The following is an 18,174-nucleotide window of genomic DNA, read 5'->3' as shown; positions in this document are numbered from 1 at the left end:
CAACAACAAAACACCAGAGTTTGAATGCATAAAGAAAACAGACCGTAGGGTGGTGGTGGCACACATTTTTTAATCCCAGTATTGGGAAGCAGAGGCAGGCAGATTTCTTCGAGTTCAAGGCCAGCCTGGTCTACAAAGGGAGTTCCAGGACAGCCAGGATTGTTACATAGAGAAACCTTGCTTCAACAAACAAACAAACACAAAACAACAACAATAACAAAAAAAAATCATAGCCCCAGGAACCAAGATTACATCTCGCATATAAAAAACCAGGAGGATGGGAAGGAAGCTAAGGCTCTTGTGGGACTCAGGTCACCCTGTTTACTGGTCCTTGCAGAGGACCCCTTCTTCTCTCAGGGTTTGTGGCATGTGTTTTTGAGCCCTCTTTTAATCTTGCTGGCCCCCTGTTAGGTTGCTAATAGTGTGCTTCCTGCAGATAGGAACATCGAGGGTAAAGTAGGTTGAACGTCTTCCTGAACACTGGGCTACGTGGAACAGTGAGCTTTGGAAGCACGCTAGTTTGATTGTACCACCATTTTCGTTTCCGTTTCAACGGGCCAGGTCAGCGCTAGAAAACTGTGTGTAAAGATGCTTGGAACTTGGATGAGGCTAATTGCGCAATGGATTTCTGGCACGAAGAACACAATCCCAGACACAGGCTAGAAAGGTTTGATTAGAATGAAGAAGTCGGGAAGAAGGGACAGTCTACGCACCCAGCAATACTGAGATCCTCGAAGACTCAGTAACAATGGGCAAAGATAACTGGGCAGAGTTCAGAGACCACTGTGCTGCCAATGCTTTAGGAGTAAGGATGTAGCTTCTGAAGGGCAAGTGCAACAGCTTCCCCAACTTCCTTGTCTTCAGGCTTCAGCAGTGTGGCCCGGAGAAGGCTGCTCTGGAGGAAGAAGCCCTGCTTATGGAAATAATATTTTCTATAGTGAAAAGGACAATATGTTAGGTCACAAGTACGTTTAATCTTATACTGAATTCCCAAAGTGGCATATAAACTTCATGCATATCCTTAAGTTTTTTCCTTATATTTTGTCAGCATAGAGATGAGTGTTTTCACAAAGAGATTTTCTTTAAAGGATATTTTAAGGATAATGTTCTTCCCCTTTTAAAAAGCAGCTGAGGCTTGCAAAACGCAGGAATAACACATCCAGTCACTTGCTGAAAAGCTCAGCCTTTTTTTTTTACTCATAATAAAAATGAGTACAAAATGTTCACCACAGATTATGTCCCCATGTGTTTACTATTACACGTGCAAGCCAAAGATATTTAAGAATCTGTCGTATAGACTCTCAGGAAATAAGTAGGCATATGTTAAAATATAAATATGTACTTTTTTTACAGCAGTGAAAAATTTATAACAAGTGTGTATCAAAGAAAAGATTTTTTTCCCCATAAAATTTGGGATGGTCATTCGACAGAATACTACTAAAAATACGTGGAAGGGATAAAGGGAAGAGGGGGAAGAGGGAGAAAGATGTAGTCATTTTAATTCACAATAAAAAAACGTATCTTTCAAAAATGTAGATATTAAAAAAAGAAACTTCAAATCCTGTGGACTTGATGATCCAGAAGTTGCCTAACATTTGTGTTCAGAGACCCTCAGACAGTCTTCAGTAAAACCAAGACCCAGAGTGTTGTTCACTGTCCAGATCTGCCAGACCATGGCCACCTACAGGTTCAGGATCTTAAATCATCAGTATAGAAGGAAAGAAGATGCAGCCTGGAACATTTAGACAAGAGTGGAACAGGTTTGTGAGCCATCTTTGCTTGGTAAGTCTAACTCTCATCCCTCATCAAGGAAGCTTCCCTTTGCAGCAGACACAGACCATCACAGAAAACCACTGTAATGATATGGCTCGCAGGAGGCCCTGGCTGGCTGGACCAAGGTGTCCCATGGGTGAGGGAAACATGCCATGCAGATGTGGAGGGCTGTGGTGTGTGGAAAGTCACTCACAACCCAGGCACTGCGTCCACGTGGAGAGAGTTTATTATAATAGAGAGAGATAAAGATGAGAAAGAGGGAGAGAGAAAGAAAGAGAGAAGGGAAGGAAACCAGAGGTGTGTACACCTCATGGTGGGGAAGGAGGAAGGGGATGGAAGAGAGGAGGGAGGGGTTTTTCCTTAAAGGAGGCTTTTACATCAGGACACAGGGTGACCCCAAGGGCGGGTTCAGAATGCTAACATTCCTCCATTTTGACTATTATAAAAAGGTGAGTTATTGATAGCAAGTGGCGGGGTGGGGGCGGGATGAGGGCACCAAATTCTCAAGACTGCTTCCTGCTGACCCCGGGGTGAAGCCGGGAGTCACGCATGGCTGGGGGCGTGAGTGAAGAAGCATTCAGTTAGCTGTCATTGTGGAGATCTGTCTGTTCCTTGAGGGAGCTGAGAAGGCAGGCTGCAGCAGTGATGTTCCAGGAGCCTGGGGGAACGGCACAACAAATCAGGAGTACAGGAACCATCACATCCGCTGTTTCTCTGGAGGTGGGGGTGCACCCATCCCAGTTGGCATCCTCAGTTGGTGGTTGGCTTCCTTGGAATTGGTTCAAGGGCTGGCATGTCTGGAGGACCCTCTATGGGTCAGCCTTGGCCCAGGCAAGAGGAGGGAAACTGCAAAATATGTTTGAAAATGGGTGGGGTCAAAATGGGCTCTGGAAACTGTTAAGTTTTTATCAGACCAGATTTCTTGATATAGTAGCAGAACTTTCCCCAGGAACCTGCAATATCTGTAACACAGCTGGAATAGATTTATCAAAAGGCTTATGGCTTTGGATTAAAAGGTATGAACATTTCCTGGCTTCAGCCCAATGAAACGTGTTTTTAAATCTATAACCAGAGGATATTTACTGAATGGAAGTGGTTGAGTGAGTGAAGGAGGAGGAAGGTTTCCCTAAACATCATCAGAGTGACCAGAAGTGAGACAGCTTTCCTGTCTTCATATAAACAAACCAGGTTATACTGAGAGCACTCAATAGTGAAAAGTTACGTTGAAATTTGTTCTGTGAGTTTATCTGATCTGGTAACAAGGTAAATTGTGTCTAGACCTAGTAGTAGCCCTAAGAGAGGGGGACCTGTGAATTTACATAGAGAACTGAGAAGGCAGCTGAAGCAAAGCCTGGTCATCAAATGGAATCAGAGATCTGAGAAGGACAAATTATATCTGATTGCAGACCAAGCAGCTTTAGAATCTGTTAAAAATGACAGGGACCAGTTCATACTCAGGTCTCCAGAGACCAGTCCATACCAAGGTCTCCGCATCATTGGAGGCAGAAGTATCAGAACAGCATCAATCTTCAGCCCCTAGGTCCATAAGGTGGGAGCTTTTCCTATGGAAGAAGACATAGGGAAGACTGATCTTACTTTGTCTAAGCAAATTCAATTTTCCGATGTCCTACCATTTGTCCACAGTCTGGGCCAGGTCCTGGCAGCAGGTGTCCCATTGGGCCATCTTGCCCAGAGGTCAGCATTGCCATCATTCAGATGGAGACATCATGGTGCCTTGTAATCTTCTTTGGAGACCTTGGGTCACTGCTAGGATCTGAGAGTCTCTGTCTGATAGAATAAGCTTTTTGATCAACATTTAAAATGCCATATTCTGCAGATCTCTGAGCATTTGAGGTATGAATGGCTGACTATCAGCTAGTATTACCTAACTCTCCCATTTCTTAGCAGCTTCCATAAGGCTAGGATTTACTGTCTCCTGAGAAGGCAAAGAAGAGTGACAAGGGAAAGATCCCAAGGCCAAATGGGAACCAGACAAAAGAGGCTTGCGAGTCAGGGTGTGGCCCAACTCTGAGAAAAGGTTTCCTCTGAGAAAAGGACTCTCTCAGGGGACCAGAAACTCCATCATAGGATACACATCTTGTTTATCAAACATATGTCATCATTTATTTACATTTTCTAGAGGTTTAAATCTCTAAATTAGCTTTTGTTAATCTGAACAGGTAAATTTAGCAAGGACAGGGAGGCTTGCATTCCTAGGCAGGAGTTGACCTTGAGTAAGGAGAGACATTTTTTAAGCCATGAGCAGTGGCGATATCTGAATCTATTACCATTTTTAAAGCTCTGTTACCATTTTTAAAGTTGTAGTTCTGATCTTTAAGTACAGCCAGATTATAATCCTGGATGATTTACTAGAAATAAGGCCATACAATACCTCTTTGGTTCTGCAGAAAGAAGGTCAAGTGTCTCACCCTATTGCAGGGCCATTTTAGTTAATAAATATCAATTGACAATATTGGTTCCAGTTTCCTGGGATGTCAATGGGCATTAGGTAGCCAATTTGTCCCCTATGCCAGGGACTTTTCTTTGACTTTAGTCCTTTAGCCTGTTTTCGGGGGGGGGGGGGCAGGGATGATGCTCTTCTATAGCTGTTTCAAGCTGAAATGGGTGTAGGTGGTCAGGACTCTGGCTAGTCAAAGGTAAGGAGGGAATTTGGGCATTTATCAGAAGTATCTGGTCATCCGACCTAGCTGTAGAGACAGGGAACAATTACATTTGGCTGGACTGGTCTACATCACACAGACAAGAGTTTCTGCTGCCATCTGTAGCTGGGAAACCCAGCATCCAGTGCTTCAGTGTGTCTGCCAGCCAACTGGAAACCTGCTGAAATAGATATAGGCTAGAGATGAGAGTTAAAATTTATGAACTTATTTGGAACTTTTAGGCCTGTAGTCTTGGTAATTGGAGACCAGGAGAGAGAAAAATGCCATCTTCAGGAATAAACAGGTGAGGAAAACTCATTTATCTGTGAAATGGATCCAATTTTTTTTTTTTTTATCTTCTGAGGGTTATACGAATTCTTATTTTATAAAGGGACATAAAAGTTTTATCTATATTAGTATTATAAAATTTGAACCTTTGAAATCTTAACATAACGATAGCATAGAATGAGAAAGTGATCTGAAGCATTTAAATCATCTATTTAAATCTTTGTAAGTGGTACTTATATCCTGAATCATTTATCAAGAGACCTAAAAACTGTTCCTAAGAAACGGTTTAAGCTCTCTCAAATGTCTTTCTTCAGTATCAAAAATAAAGTACATGGCATTTTAAAAAGATTTAAAATCTCTCAAGCATTAGTCCTGCTACCCTATCCCGGCGTGGGAGGGGGTGGCTCATGCACAGAGACAGGAAGACAGATCCTCTGGGGCCATAGGAGCATGCTGTCCTGACCATAAGCTCCCAGAGTCTTTTCCAGCCTCATCACCAGCAGAGCTGATGCTGGAGAGCCCAGGATAGGTCTCCGGTCCCGCCCACAGGAGCACTCAAGTGGCCGCAGAGGAATGAATGCTGTGACCACACTGTGACTGGAGGAGTCCTTCAACCCATGAAACAGTGCATCACTTGAGGTGGGACTTTCCTGACTTCCCTGTAGTATGAATCTTAAAAGGTCTTATTAATAAAAACAAACCCGGAGCCAGTTATTGGGGTGAACGCTGAAAGATCAGAGAGACAGAACATGCCACATCCAACCTCACCCTGCTAATTCCTCAGCTGATCTTGTTTCCTCACATTGAAAGCCTCTGAGTCCTCATCTGAATGGATCTCAGCTGAACTGCTGCTAAACACCTAAAAGCTTAACAAGGCTCTAGTTCCTGGTCTTCACGCCTACGCCTTATATACCTTTCTGCTTCCTGACATCACTTCCTGAGATTAAAGGTGTATGTCACCACGCCTGGCTGTTTCCAGTGTGGCTTTGAACTCACAGAGATCCAGATGGATCTCTATCTCTGGAATGCTAGGATTAAAGGTGTGTGCCACCACTGCCTAAACCTATGTTTAATATAGTGGCTGTTCTGTCTCTGACCCCCAGATAAATTTATTGGGGTGCACAATATATCAACCACACTTCCCCCTACATCCTCTCCATGCTTGAGCCACTGCCAGGAAGTGACTTTTTGAAGCCCTTAGTAAAAAGGGCAGTAAGGTCATATGACCTGTCCCTATCTGACCTTAGCCAAGATGACATCTGCCTGTCCACATGATTGCCCTCTGGCACCTGACCACATGTTCACCTACCTGTTTTTTTTTTTTATTTTAATTTTATTTTTTTTAAATTTTATTTTATAATTTAATTTAATTTTACATATCACCCACGGATTCCCTTGTTCTCCCCCCTCCCGCACCTCCCCTGCCTTCCTCCCAGCCCACCCCCCATTCCCATCTCCTCCAGGGCAAAGACTCCCCTGGGGATTGAGTTCAACCTGGTAGATTCAGTTCAGGCAGGTCCAGTCCCCTCCTCCCAGGCTGAGCCAAGTGTCCCTGCATAAGCCTCAGGTTCCAAACAGCCAGCTCATGCACTGAGGACAGGTCACGGTCCCACTGCCTGGATGCTTCCCAAACAGATCAAGCTAATCAACTGTCTCACTTATCCAGAGGGCCTGATCCTGTTGGGGGCTCCTCAGCTATTGGTTCATAGTTCATGTGTCTCCATTCGTTTGGCTATTTGTCCCTGTGCTTTTTCCAATCTTGGTCTCAACAATTCTCGCTCATACAATCCCTCCTCTTTCTCGCCAATTGGACTCTTGGAGCTCCACCTGGGGCCTGGCCATAGATCTCTGCATCTGGTTCCCTCAGTCATTGGATGAGATTTCTAGCACGACAGTTAGGGTGTTTGGCCATCCCATCACCAGAGTAGGTCAGTTTGGGCTTTCTCTTGACCATTGCCAGTAGTCTATTGTGGAGGTATCTTTGTGGATTTCTGTGGGCCTCTCTAGCACTTCGCTTCTTCCTATTCTCATGTGGTCTTCATTTATCATGGTCTCTTTTTCCTTGTTCTCCCTCTCTGTTGTTGATCCAGCTGGGATCTCCCGCTCCCCCAAGCTCTCTTTCCCTCAAACCTTGCCCTTCATTACCCTCACTCACGTCCAGGTTGTTCATGTAGATCTCATCCATTTCTCTGTCATTGGGCAATCCCTGTGTCTTTTTTAGGGTCCTGTTTTCTAGGTAGCCTCCCTGGAGTTGTGAGTAGCAGTCTAGTCATCTTTGTTTTACATCTAGTATCCTCCTATGAGTGAGTAAATACCATGTTTGTCTTTCTGAGTCTGGGTTACCTCACTCAGGATGATTCTTTCTAGATCCATCCATTTGCCTGCAAATCTCATGATGTCATTGTTTTTCTCTGCTGAGTAGTAAGTACTCCATTGTGTATATGTACCACATTTTGTTTATCCATTCTTCAGTTGAAGGGCATCTAGGTTGTTTCCAGGTTCTGGCTATTATAAACAATGCTGATATGAACATAGCTGAGCAAGTGCCCTCGTGGTGTGATTGAGCATTCCTTGGGTATATGCCCAAGAGTGGTATAGCTGGGTCTTGGGGGAGATTGATTCCCAATTTTCTGAGAAAGTGCCATATTGATTCCCACTCTCCCCAAGTGGTGGTGGTGGCAAGAGGAGAGAGAAGAGTGGGAACTCGGGAATAGATGGAGACAGAACAGTATGGGACAGTTGGAGAGCAAAGCGTGGGGGTGAAGGGACCAGGCACACATGCTGTGGAAACGGACCTGGCACAGGTGATGATGTAACTGCTGGAAGAGCTTGGGGGAGTGGCCAGTAAGGAAGGAGCTGGGATAGGAGAGGGTAGGCACACTTTTCACAGTGAGGTACAAGGTCCAGCGGACTGACCTCCAGCACCCCAGAGGGTCAGTGAGGACGGGTGATAACAGTGCAGGCTAGTCAGTGGACCATCGTCCAAAGATCTAGGGGCTGTGTAGTAACGAATAGCCATAAATTGTCCGATACATCGTCAGGTAAGAACAAGGGCCTGGAGCTTTGAGCCTGAAAGACTCGTGGTTCCATTACTGGAACGTGAATGGGGCCAAGAGGCAAGAGACCATGGTTGAGTCGAGACAAATCCTCACTTGTGGAAAAAAAAACCTTGAGGCCAGCAGGGAAGGGGGGGAATCTTAAAGGGTGAAGAGCCCCAGCAGTCCTCCAGTGATGGTGTTAGATGGTACAGAGTCCCAGTATTTCTCGAACTGCCAGCAGGAAGGAGAAAAAGCCAGGGGAAACCTGCCAAGTCATATAGCACCAATGTAATGATACTGTGTGTGAGAGACCCTGGCTAGCTGGGCCAAGTTGTCCCACGGGTGAGGGAAACATGCCATACAGATGCTTCCGTGGGCTGCAGTACGTGGAAAGTCACTGACACCCCAGGCACTACATCCACGTGGAGAGAGTTTATTATAATAGAAAGATAGAGAGAAAGACAAGGAAAGAGGGAGAGAGGAAGAAAGAGAGAAAGAAGGAAAGTGGAGGTGTGCACCCCTCATGTCGGGGAAGGGAGGAAAGGAGGGGGATGAGAAGGGAGAAGTTTTTTCTTAAAGGAGGCTTTTACATCAAGACACAGGGTGGCCCCAAGGGTGGGTTCAGAGTGCTAACAGCCACAATTGGTCAAAATATAGAGAACAATTTGGTCGTGGGGTGCCCAGCTTGAGTGGACACATCTACACCCAACTCTTGCTCCTAAGGCTTGGGGAACATCACGGAAGAGGAAGGAGGTAGAAAGACTGTAAGAGCCATAGGACCAGGAAGTGAGATCATGTCCCTTAGAAATGACAAGGAAGCTGTACTCACAATTACAATATGGCTGACTAAACAAGACCTGAAAAGTGATGAAACAATCACAAAATTAATAGATGGGCTAATGTGGAAGGGAGAAGCCTCACCAGGCTCCACCTCCAGACAAAGAACCACAGGCAACTAGTGACTGCTCAGAGAGGGAGATTTTCTCTTCCCAGGGATGAGGCCACTGACTGGTTATCCAATAGCAGCTGGTCAGCCCTGAAGTCATGTACACACAAGCAACACTAAACAGACTCAGCAGTTTGTATTTGCATGTGTGTGCGTGTGTGTGTGTGCGCGCGCGCGCGCGCGCGCGTGTGTGTGTGTGTGTGTGTGTGTGTGTGTGTGTGTGTGTGTGTGCAATACAGAAAACGAAGCTAAGAATTTGAGAATTTGAGAGGAAAGAGAGTTATGGGAGAGGATGAAGGGAGAGGACACAGGAGCGATTGGAGGGAGGAAAGGGAAGGGGGAAGTGATGTAATTATACTTTAATTAAATTAAAGATTACTAAGTAAAAAAGAGAATGAGTCTTACATGTAGGGAAAGTGCTCATTCTGTCATAGATACAGACAGAGTCAACAAGAGAATTGCACTCTGGCAATTTTACACTTGTAACAATAAGGGTTTTCATTAGCTATTTAACACCAGGGTTTGTTTGGTGTATGGCATTGCTCTTTATTAAGTTCAAAATAAAGATTTATTTTCAAACCAAAAACAGGACAGTGTGGTGTGTGGGGTGCAGTGACTGAGCTTGTCCCTAGTGTGTGAAAGGTCTTTAGTTGGCTCTCAGCTACAGAAAAAATGAGGTAATGTCTCCGTGTATTGAATGTAAAATCCATGTTATTTCATAAGTAAAGAAGGTTACAAAAATTATAATCATATCTGACAAATAGCCACAATATTGTACATATACTATTAAAATACCAGTGCAAATGATGAAAGACAATTTCACAGGCTTTTAAAAGTTTGAAATGAAAAAATAGGAACTAAATTTTATTTTACGAGTGACCTTTACTACACATTTTATTTTTATGTTGAAAGTAAAGAAATATCTTCTTAAAGTAGCTTGTGACCCTTTATCACTGGGGTTCATTTATCAGTTATTTTCAGATATTTAGTAAATGTTATTTCCCAGAATAGATACTATAAATTTATGCATGAGCAAAGTCCATAACCAAAATCAGTAACTGCACCCAAGTGTGGCATGGGTTTGTTTTCTTTTTTAAAATAAAACTTGAAATTATAGTATAATTATATCATTTCCCCCACTCTTTCCTCCCTCCAAACCCTCCTATGTACCTCTTTCCCTGGTCTCTTTCAAATTCATGCCCCCGGCCCCCCTCTCTCTATCTCTATGCATTTTTAAATATATAAATACAATTGGCTCAGTCTGTATATTGCTTGTATGTATGTTTTCAGGGCTGACCATTTGGTACTGGATAACCAATTGGTTGTGCTCTTCTCTGGGAAAGACTATTTTTCCCCACTCTCAACATTTCTTAGTTGCCTGTGGTTCTTTGTTTATGGTTGAGACCTGGTGAATTTTCTCCCCAGCTATGTTATATGTCTATTGGTGTCATTCTTGTTTAGGTCATGTTTAGGCAGCCAGGTGAGACTTCATAGGTACAGCTTCTGACCTTTCTAGTAGACACAGTCTCACAGCAAACTTGCTGGTCCTCTGGCTCTTACAATCTTCTTGCCTCCTTTTCTGCAATCATCCCTGAACCTTAGTTGCAGGTGTTGTGTTGTGGATGCATCCCTAGGGAATGGGCTCCATAACTCTGCATTTTGACTGGTTCTGGTTTTCTGTAATGGTCTCTATCTGTTTCAAAGAGATGTTTCCTTGATGAGGGATGAGGACTACAATTGTCTGTAGACATAAGGACAAATATTTAGAATGTAGTTAGGGATTATGCTTGTTTGGTAAAGTGGCAGTAGTCTTTCAAGAACCCTAACTTTGCTAGCTCTGAGTAGTTGGCTAGGTTTCCAGTACCATACATGATTTACCTCTTGTTGAGTGTTAAATCCAACTAGAGAGCTGTAGGTTACTGCCAAGGTATGTGTGCCATGACTGCATCCTTAGGCCACCCTACCATGCTGATCATTGTTACAGTTCATAGCTAAGTAGAACTGTTGGTTCATAGGTGTCATAGCTAAGTAGAACTGTTGGTTGCTTCCCTCCTTTGGAAGCTTGCATGGCCCTTCTGATACCATGAAAGCTGGTCCACAGGAAGAAAGCTTTTAGGTCAGATTCAGTTCAGTGGGCCTCTGGGCCCTGGGTCTTCAGTAAATGGTATCTTCAGCAATAGGGACTTAACTTCTACCTTTGGAGGTGGGGGCAACCAAGGGTAATAGCTACAGCCTATAATGGTTTGTAAGTCTCCTGGATGGCCCTATCAATAACTCAAAGGAGGGCTTCTCGCGTGGCAACAGTTTTGTTTCTGATGGCACTGTGTGTGGATAGTTCAAGACATAGAAAATCTAAAATCTAAAATAACCATGTAAAATAATGGTTATTCAGAACAGGGATGAAAGATTTCAGTTTTTGTGCTACTGGATTTTTTTTTTTTTTTGACTTGACACAAACCTAGGTGTATCTGGGAAAAAGAAATCTCAGTTGAGGAATTGCCTCCATCAGATGGAGGCAAGTCTGTAGGGGCATTTTCTTGATTAATTATTGATGTAGGAAGGTCCATCTCACTGTGGGTTGTATCATTCCTGGGCAGGTATAAGAATGCAAATATAGAAGAGCAACAGCCAGCTTATCCCCTTTATCATATCGATTATTCATTCTTGTGATGGGATACAAAGAGAAATGGGAGATTAAGCAAAATCTAGATATTCAACAAAATGTTCACTTACATAAACTTGTGTGTACACTAACTGCTCAGGTCTTTGACTCAAATAATTTTAGTTACCATTCTAGGGATAAGAAAATTACCTAAAATGTTGTGGATTGTCTCCATATACTTAACTGGTTGAGGATAAAGTTGTCAGGGGTTCTGTGCTGCATGGGATGATCAAAGAATGAGGGTCACTCCAAGATGAACTTTAGGCTCTCTGGCATCAGGGAGGAACAGTTTCTACGAACTGACCCTCTAACAGCCAGGCAAAGGCTTATTTGTCAAGTGTTACACAAAAGCCATTTTGGGAGTAAAACAAGTTTCGAATTCCAAAGCCCTTGATCTAACCTGTATGTTCTCTGAAGGAAAGCATCACATCTCTGCAACTTTAGTTCTTATTGTGCACTGTTTGCAGCATTCAGCAATCCAAGATATCCAGGTGTGCCAGAATGGTCTTGTCACCAAAGTCATGCAAAGCCTGTAAAGCTGCTTCAGAAAAACAATTCTACAGATAACAGAAAACCATCACTGTCTTCCACAATGATTTCTTCAAGGTCAAAGTACTTCCAGAAAGCAACTATTCATTCTGATGTTTACCCTAGATACAGTGAAAACAACTATTTCCTTCTAATGTTTACCCTAGATACAATGACTCTACTAATTTTTCCTCTACATTTCCCCTTTTTGTTTAAGCTATTTTAATTACGTTGAGGATTATACAGCCACACGGTGAAGACAGCCTTTTCTCTATCATATTGTTTCATATTCTTATGTAGATAAGCCAGAATATGTTTCAAAGCCAGTAAAGTTATCACAGCAAAAACAAGTGTAACAACCGGCAGGGTAAGAACACACAGGATTAAAGGAAGCTGTGGTATCTGCAAGGCTTGCCGTAACATCCATCCCAGATACATCAGGCAACTTATTTGAAAAATTTCCTTAATTTCTTGTTGTAAATCATAAATCACTTGAGAAGAATTAGGGTGACTCAACAAATGCATTTTAACCTTTCCCAATTGTACTTGTTTTCATTAAACCTTAATACAATAAGATGTAATATTCTAATCACATTTAGTTTGATTTGTTCTTTCAAAGTTTCTTTCTCCCAAAAGTGACACAGCTTGTCTCAAGCCAGCTATTTCATTAACTGTCTCACTAGCTATTTTATACTGTTGAGTCCAAAGTTCTGCAGAATGCTGATGTCAAACTAACAAATTCAGCAGTTTGAATTTCTTCATGAAGGGCTAATCCAGCTGTTGCAGCAATAACAGTCAATGCAATAATTCCCATAACCACAGCAACAATTAATCCAATCATCTGATGTGTTCTTCTTAATACTCTTTCAGCAAGTTTCTGAACTAGAATCAGCAACAGATGAGTCTTGCTATGACCTCGACAGCTTCACTGGCATCCAAACTGTTAGCCTTGCTCTAAGAATATATAAACTTTCAGAAGTGGCATCCAATAACATACTAGCATTAATACAGGTACGGAGAGTACAGCATTCACAAGTGATTCTATAGTTATTAAGGTGCCATTGTATAGGCCCTTTCAATAATATATAAGGTAATGGTACACATGCTACAAAGGTGTGACTTTAATCTAAAGAACAAAGTATACTTACCACCATTAACACTTAACTTTCCTTTCCATACTTTAAGATGGTGTAAGGCACTTGCCAGTTTCCACAAATTAGTCTCTGGTATGGGACAGAGAAAAGCCAATATTTTTATTTAAATCAGGTTGATTATAAATGTGATCTCTTTCTAAAGAAGAAAAGAGGATATGATAGAGATATGATAGGATGAAGAAGTAGATTATTGAATCTACTTTTAAAGAGCAACTTGTTTAAAATGTTTTATATTGCTATGGATTTTAGTTTATTGATACAAGTTTAAACTTAATTTTATTATACTGTATATATATTTCTATTCTTGTTTGAGGTATTATGTTTATTTAACTCATTTAAATTGTAATGGATAATTAAGAAATACAGATTAATAATTAGTCTTCTATGATAATCAAACTTATAGTCATGTTAGTTAAGTTTTCTAGGTATATATAGATATATTTCAGATAGATAGGTAATCTTCAAATACTTCAAAGACCTACAGAATATGGCATTTAAAATATTTTAAAAATTTAGACTTTCTAGATAGTGAGATATGTCTGCTCCTGGCAGCACGGATTTACTTCAGAGAGGAGGATGGGCACCAAAGACACTCCATATGGAGTTTATCTTCTTCTTGGCAAAAATAGCCATTTGGGCAAGAAACTGTTCTTGCCTGGACTGCTTGATCAACTGGACATGCAGGACCCATAGAAAGGTGACCACTGAACTTTGCTTGGCAAAATGTTCCTTCAGGTTCCTGCACACAGGAGACTGCCAGACATTCTACAGGACACAGAGAGAAGTGACTGAGAGACTCTAGGCCTGTGGGCTGAACACAGATGCCCCAACTTTACAGTAAAATATTAGGTGACTGTCCAGGCTGCCAGCTGTCTCTGTCTACCCTGCAAGACTCCCGAAAATTGCTTGCATCCTTCTCCCGTTTCTCAGATAATAGTATATCCTTCTGGGGTCTTTGATGTAGTTGAAGACTAAATAGTTATAATTTCCTCAGTTATGATAAAAGATAAGTTAGATATAAAACCTCAGACTCACAAATGTAAGATAGATAAGGTATCTTCTTTAATATTGTAACTGTAATTCTTGCTTGATAATTGTTTTGTTATATATAATTTTACTATGTGAAAGTTAAAGCCTTCCTTTTTAAAAAAAAAGAAAAGGGGAAGTGCTGTGGATATTGCTCTGTATAAATAAAATGCTGATTGGCCAGTCGCCAGGCAGGAAGTATAGGTAGGACAAGCAGAGAAGAGAATGCTGGGAAGTGGAAGGTTGAGTGGGAGAGACGCTGCCAGCGGCCGCCATGAGAAGATGTTAAGATACCGGTAAGCCACGAGCCACGTAGCAACTTATAGATTAATAGGAATGGGTTAATTTAAGATATAAGGACAGCTAGCTAGAAGCCTGCCACGGACATACAGTTTATAAGTAATATAAGCATCTGTATGTTTATTTTATAAGTGGGCTACGGGACTTCCGGGGCTTGGCGGGACCTGGAGAGAAAAACTCAAGCTACAGAACTGAATTGCCAAATTGTAGCATAGGACCTGACCTCCTGACTCCATGCCATTGGATAGGTTCATTAGCAATGGAGCTAATTTCCACAGTTCTATTCAAATTATACTGCTGCCATCTTAATTCTGAGTGAGAACATTTTCCTTGAGGGAAGCCATAAGGGCCCCAATCAATGATGTCTCCATGGGAGATATTAATAAGCACTCGAGGTTTCTCACATTTACATTGTTGCCAATGTACCCAGTAGGACTCCATGTTGGTAACCTATGTCTCACAAAATGGCAGATTTATGGAACTAGTAGCATTAATCTCCCATTTCTAAAACCAGATGAATGAAGCATATAAAATTTATTATGAAAATCCTGGGTAGTATTATGATTAACTATAGATAGCCAAATTTGAAAAGTTATATTTAGACAGTGAGTTTCATTACCCATACAAATAGGAATTTCTTGCACTCCAACAGTATAATTTATATATAATTTCCTTACCCTCTTCCTCGGGCTTAGCAGGTCCTCTGTGGTCATAAGGACTGGGTAGCCAACAGGATTCACTGACCACCACAGGAATATCCACATCACCCCGATTTACCCCTTAATTAATGGGAGGACTGGGAATATAAGTCCAGTAAGTATGATTGGTCCCTGTCACCTGTACAGTTACCACAGACAGCACAGCAAGGCACAAAGTTGTAGTGTTCAAAGGTTCCCTAGCCAGCCAAACTTTTGCTTCTCCTTCTTCAGTCAATTTCTTAAGCTGTCCCCATGTAGGAGGATCAGCTGTCTGCTTCAAAGGTTTTCTTTGTGTTATCCATGTCAGCACCAAGGCATCTAAGAGACTTCTATTGCTCACGTCTAAGTTTTATTAATTTCAATGGTATCCACAACTTCTCTGAGAAACATAAGCATAACTTCGGCTCCAACATAACATCTTCCTTAATTTCCACTCTTATGTCAAAACATCCTTGTAGTAAACAGGCTGACTCAATTCAGCAGTTTTTTTTCTATGATCCAATGCCTCTCAGCAGCTGTTATCCCTGCCTCATTAGCATTTTAAAAATTTAAAGTTAGCAAAGCATGTAGTCAATCTTTGGGAGTCCTTCATATCCCCTTTTTATTTTATAAACATCTTTTTTAGAGTACGATTAGATCCTTCAACAATTGCTTGTCCTGTAGGATTATGTGCTATTCCTGTATGTATTATTGTAATAGTTTCATAATACCATGTCTTTCAGGAATCCTTTATGGTACTTATGGCATTCTTTAATGGCACTCTCTCCTCAATTTCTGAAATAAGTGTCTGTACCTACACTTACTAATAAGCCTGAAGAATCCCCATTTCATTGTCTCTTGTTTAAAAGCAATCACCTTGAAATCTCTTTGAGGATAATATCAATAACTGATCAGGGGTATAGAATAAATTGAATGTGACCATATTTTCTTCAGAGAATAGAAACAAGCTATAAATATCCAAATATTCCATAAGTTGAACACATAAAAAATCATGGCTGGGACTTACCTGTAACTGTGCTGCAGCAAAAGCATTTTTTTCTGGAAATTTAGAGTTTCAGAAGTAGTGCTAATCAGAATGTCCTTCATTTGTAAACATGGTGAAGTAAGCACACACACACACACACACACACACACACACACACACACACAGATGCACATGAACGTACATGCACACATGTATGTACATGTACACAAACACACACATACCCCGACTGAGTGAACAATAAGAATAAGCATTATATGTGTGAGCTATTGATGCATAAGAAAAGGAATGTCAGCATGAAGCAACTCCCCAAATGGTGGGGGTTGTGGGGGGGGGGAGCGCAGAGCATTTTATTTAGATGTTTTGTCATCCTAACTAGGTTTCCAGATCTTAGCCTTTAATGAGATATAAACAAGGAAGGTTGGTGACACACTAGCCAGAGTTGGGATGCGAGCTTTATGAAGGCAGAAAACTTTGAACGTTAGAACCACTGTAGCAAAAACAAAATGTTCACTACAGAAAACCCAAAAGATAATGGACAGCGGAGGAAACTAGTTCATAGAGAGGGTAAACCTGAGACTTCAGTTACACCATTGAAGAGGACGGGAAGGTCTGGGGAGGCACAGATTAATGATACAGCCTAAGAAAGAAGCTGTTCTTTAAGTATGTAATAAATGGGATAAAATAAGAAGCTGAATATGTACTAAAATACTACAAGTTTTCTTAGTGTAGAAAAATACTTTAAATATGTGAATTGGAAAGAAACCTTTTACTTTGTGAAATAAATAATGAATATCTACACATAAAGTTTGAATATCTTTTGAGTATAAAGGGAAAATTCTGGAAGAAAAATACACACTAATTTAAAGAATAGATAACCTGCTATCTAAAGTATCAAAACTACCCTGGCCCCAAACATACTTTTTAGAGTAACAAATGTTTACTCTTTACAGGCAACTTTTATGCAGCTGTGGGCTGCTCAAAGGAAATGCTTCTGACGGGAACTTTTACTCAATCTTTTTGTCTGCCAGGTACAAGAATGCTACAACAGCTAGATGTGTAAAATTTCAGAGAATGCACCCCACATGGTGCCCGGCATTGTTTCATAATGAAGTCAGGGGGCAGGGAAGAGAGCCCTGGGAGGCAGGAGAAAGCTGAAAAGTGTGTCAGCAAGGCTGAAGCAAGTCCTGTTGGAGTCAGCAAGACTGAGCATGAGAAGAAATGCTGAGGCATTGTTTAGGAGAATCTGTGGTTGAATTTTCACCTCTTGCACCCCAGGCCTTCCTCCCTGGCCTCTGTCTCTCCCTTAGTGAGGGAAGGAGAAAGTAGGCACGAGGGGAAGTATGTTTTGAAGGAATGAGGAAATGAGGACTGTGACCTCTTCCTAAACAGGTCAAAGAATTGAATATGGAACTGAGATTTAGGCAGTGGAGGATTCCAGGATTTGGGGAAGGCTTGTGTAATCTAAGAGCTATGACTCTGGGCTAAGGGCCTCATTCTGGTTCCGACCATACTGTGGAATGATATTCATTTGCAAGGATAGAGTTGAGTGGGATATAGGGTCTGATGCAACCCTTCAATGTTCCAAATTCTTTCCTATACAAAATGTAAAAAATATATGTTAAGTATTCAAATGTGAGTGTGGAAGCCAAAATTTTTATTATTTTTATTATTCCATATTATTTTTAAACAGTTACTGCTTTAGTGGTGCAGATGGGCCAAACAAACTTGTTTAGGGGAGTGAAAACATGCAACTTGTTATCTCCCATAAACAATAGCTTCCGGCATTTCTGGAACTCTCTGTCCTTGGGCCTGCAGATCAGAGGCATTTTGTTTCATGGATCTCTTAGGCATAGTAAATTAAAACCTAAAATGTAACTTTGGCTCTCACAGTTGTGAGATAACATGGTAGTTCCAATTCTATATTTTTAGGAGAGGGGTCACTTTTGTCCACTCTAACCTCCTCCTGTGTCCTCAGGGCTGCCACTCAGGATTTTAAGGTGGTGTGACCACACCAAGTATCATGCTTCTGTACTCAAAACCAGGAAGCAAGAGGGACACACACTCCAAGTGTGATGAGATCTGACTTTACATCTATTCCACCAGCCAAGACCACCTG

The sequence above is a fragment of the Peromyscus californicus genome, unplaced genomic scaffold (genome assembly GCF_007827085.1).
Source record: "Peromyscus californicus insignis strain IS unplaced genomic scaffold, ASM782708v3 Scaffold_6__1_contigs__length_162567912, whole genome shotgun sequence".
In the NCBI taxonomy this organism is placed as follows: Eukaryota; Metazoa; Chordata; class Mammalia; order Rodentia; family Cricetidae; genus Peromyscus; species Peromyscus californicus.
This window is presented reverse-complemented; position numbering follows the sequence as displayed.